Below are 4,167 nucleotides of genomic sequence, written 5' to 3'. Positions count from 1 at the left end.
ATTTCAGCTTTCCCTCCTACTAGAGGCGATAACCTTTATTTCACCGTGTTGGATATGTATTTATTCATTCCAGGTTGATAGATTTTGTATTATAACCATGGACTGGTTTAATACCATGAAACACATTAGTTGCAGATGGCCGTCCCTTTTTTTCATTGTTACAAGATGGCTAGAATGTCTGTGATATGTGTTTGAGCTCTCCCAAATGACGGTTGCATTGACTTCAGCATGTGCCCAACCAACAGAATTGTATGTATATTGTAAGTCTAAGTGGTATTTACAATAAGATTGTATAGTTGTATGAAAGCTGCAAATAATATCTGTACTAGTATTATTTTGTAAACACACCCATGCTTGCATATAACAAGGTAGTAAAATGCTCCTTTGCAACTTTTCCAGTAGCACAATGGTTTCTTCTGAAACAAGGTTTTTTCAGGTAAGAATAGTAGGGGTGGTTCAATGTCTGAATATCAAATAGGTTAGAGTAGATGTAAGAATGCAATAGTTATGTACAGTAGAAATGAAAAGGTTAACGCAGGATAGGGTGGCATGGAAATCTACATCAAACCAGTTTTGAACTCATGACCCAAACAACAATATATGTAATGGTCAACCAGCCCTACATAATGAAAATGATGATGAAAAACAGTTAATGCTGCTAGTCTTAACCCGGGAGGAGGCGCCCACGGTCTTTTGAAGCGCAGCATTTGTTTGTTCGCCAGTTGTTAAGTGATTGTTGTATGGCTTCCTCACCCCAATCGTATCCTACTAGGAAGTATTGGGTAGCAAATTCAGCATTGTTGATCCCTCAGGTGTGATTGTGTTTATGCAATGATTGAAAGTGTATATTAGCGGTGCTTTCGGTTGCGCGTGTCCTGTGGCGTACTGAGTTTCTGATATTTATTTTACTGCTTTTGCCTGTATTTTAGTTATTTTGTTCAGTTAGCGGATTGTATCTTTGACTTAATGGATCAGAAAGAACAGGAAAGAATAAATAAACTTCTGAATAGCATTGAAAGGAGGAGAGACGGAACAAAGCACTAGCAAGAGAACAGGGCATATTTCACCGGGACGTTTTGAAAATGTTATCAGACAAAATTCCGTGGATGTTTCAGAAGAGGAAGCAGATGACGAGGACTCTATGTGCCGATTTTCATTATATTCTGTTAACCCATTTTCTCCTGATTCGGCGTTGATATGGACTTAGCAACAAAAATACAAATTAATGAATGTCTCTGTTATCATAGCTGGTACAGTAAACATATACAGGACATAAATGATCGGAAATTTAATTCTATATCACTTGAGTTATGTAATATTTATCGATAAGACCACTAATAATATAAATTTTTGAGAATTAAATTTCAGGCCTTCACCTAAACTGGTATTTCACTCGTTTAGTAATAAGCACCTTAATAAGTTCAAACAGCTCATCGAATGAAGCAACTGACTTCTGTAATATTGGAAAAACATTTCTGGATAGCTCCTGTGTTCGTAAAACGTTAAATGAAATTGTCCAGTGGTGAGCCGATTCGATAACGCAGGGCGAGTCCACCAACGTCTTTTCTTACCAGGTTTCTTTTTTAATATTGCTAATAACTGTACTTGAACAGCTCCGACAACACAACTTATTCGTAAGACACCCATCATTACAGTATGGCAGGTTTATCGCTGGTGGAGAATGGCTGCGTGTGTCGCCAGCGTTTTTGGCGCTGTTTACAGGCGTCAATTCAACCGCTCGTGTAGAATAGGCAAAAAGTTTGAGCGGTCAGGCGGGCGAACAGCGACATTTTACCTGCTCGTGGAGAATCAGCCTAAACAAAATGAGCAAGAAAAATTAACCTATGATCTAAGAGGAATGCTACAAAAATTCACACCACCATTAGAGGCAAACCCACTCATACAAAGCGACCAAATACAAAATGCTTGTACTTTGCACTTGGCTCTGTGTTCGTGTTGGCAACCTAAATATTTTTCTGTGTGCATCGAAAAACATGCTTTACATGTGCCATCAATGAATCACTCCCAAAATCTTCACACATGCCAAAATCCAGAAATAAAATAAATACTTTTATTACAATTCATTTTATAACATGGCTATTTTATTAGCAAGAATATGTGCAAGTATGTGTTAACTATAAGAACTAACATGTAGCCAAGCTAGCTGCTTCGCCACCGTAAGACACTGTTAATCTCGGGCGAGGTCAACAGCTGTCAACCTGCCTCCCCAAGAGAAGAGGACTTAAGGCTCATGCACCAACCAGGCAACTTGATTTTTGCTGGGTTAGCTCTCTTTCACACCGGCAAAGAAACCTGACTCGCTGGAGAGACCTGGACTATGGTAGAGCGAACAGGTTATCGTGACAGCTGTACTTGCCTTCGCTTAGCTGTTTTCAGTTTGTTTTAGCTTGATAAGGAAACATTCTAAGGAGTAATAAGAAAATATAAGTACAAAATTATTTGCCCCAGCAGTGCTGGGGTAGCTGAGGTTCAGAACACACCACTGTCGTAAATGCAGAAACAGTTAACCCGTAGCTGATGTAAACAGAATGTTTCTTGCACAGGGATATTTGGCAGAGCAGATTTTGATATAGTTAAAAGCTTGTCCAGCATTGTCATCCCTGTCCGTTTATTCTTGTTCAGTTATTTTGATAAACTTCCTGCTGTACCACTTGTGGTTTAAATCCCAGTCACGCCATGTGAGATTTGTGCTGGACAAAGCAGAGGCGGGATAGAATTTTCTCAAGTCTTCTTACATTCCAGCAACACTCTCCAGTATCATTTCATTTGTCGGTCATTAATTATTGCTTCAGAGGAGTGTGGCAGGCTTCGGCAGTTGATACAATTCATGTCCTCGCCACTAGATGGGGGCTTCATTCATTCCATTCCTTACCCGGTCAAACGACTGGAAACAGTCTGTGGATTTTCATGTAGTTTTTATGTTTACGTTGCCTTTATATTTAATATTCATTACGAATAGAGCAGTACCTCTATGGCAAGAAGAAAAGAGGAGAAGTGCAGGATTATTCATAATCGACTGGGTTTTACTTCACCTTGTCAAACAGTACCACAGGTGACAAACTTTCACTTTATGGTTATATCTGCAATTGACTGCTGAAGTTTAATGTGAATCTAGAAGACAAGAACCAATAGAATGTAAAATAAAGGGTTATTCACCTTTGGGTCTTAGTGCTCTATAGACTTCAGTCTAATTAATTTTTTATTTTCATGACATAGCGCATGGTAAAACTGACAATAGAACATTTTTGGTTTCAGTAGGTTTTTATTGGTGGCCTAGACTGAATTTGTTTTTTATTGAAGCTCCAGGTTAAATTTGAGTGTCACTGATTCACTTTCAAATTACATCCTTCAAAATTTAAATTTTTTACATTTTTATAATGGAGAGAATGAGACGTTTGTCTGGAACAAGTGATTAACTTACTTTTTCACTTTCCTTGCTGTTGCATAGTTAAATTTGAAACAAGATTCAGAGAATAACTGTATTTAAGCATTTTGCTGTAAATTCATTCAAACTATGCAATTCACCCTTAGTATTCCAACACTTGTTATAAAAATAACACATTAATAATTTGTTCTTCAAATATTAATTTGATGGATTGCGATATTATTGCAATATTAAATGAGTTACTATATTATGGGTATAGAATGTTTAGTTTTGTAATTCAGATATTGTCCATGAACGACTCCTCTTTCTAATCAGTCAAGTGTTCTCTCAACGTCTACTTGTGTTCCATTAGCGTAGTCTCATTTTAAGTCGCAGACATATTATTAAGATTAATTCTTGTGGAAATAAACTGTTATAAATATTTCCCAGCTAGCTTTTAATTTGGTATTCTTGTAATTTTCAGAGAAATCTCATCAGTAATGAAATCAGGAACCTGGAGAGAACCTGTCTACTGAGAACTAATCTAATCTCCTTCTTTCTGCTACGATCAGCAACTGAATGATTGCAAAGGAGTGGTACACTAAGCAATATTACAATTTGAATAATAAATAATTACAAATGATAATGTATGGGTGAAAACCAAGTATACCTAGCTTACATATAATGCAGACTTGTTGGTGTTATTGGTCTTGAGAATTAGGAAGAGACATTCAAGTACATATTTAGACCCCTTCTTCATGGGCTTGTGTTAGTTTCCATTC

The 4,167-nt window shown here is 37.2% G+C and overlaps 1 pseudogene; it reads left to right on the top strand.

Annotated features, from left to right (window-relative positions):
- LOC137501907 (3-hydroxyisobutyryl-CoA hydrolase, mitochondrial pseudogene) overlaps positions 1-3,896 on the top strand; it is a 24,922-nt pseudogene extending 21,026 nt beyond the window's left edge.
- The last annotated feature ends 271 nt before the right edge of the window (positions 3,897-4,167 follow it).

This window comes from Anabrus simplex, chromosome 8 (assembly GCF_040414725.1).
Source record: "Anabrus simplex isolate iqAnaSimp1 chromosome 8, ASM4041472v1, whole genome shotgun sequence".
In the NCBI taxonomy this organism is placed as follows: domain Eukaryota; kingdom Metazoa; phylum Arthropoda; class Insecta; order Orthoptera; family Tettigoniidae; genus Anabrus; species Anabrus simplex.
Note: the sequence above shows the minus strand (reverse complement) of the source record. Positions and strands in the feature narration are given on the sequence as shown.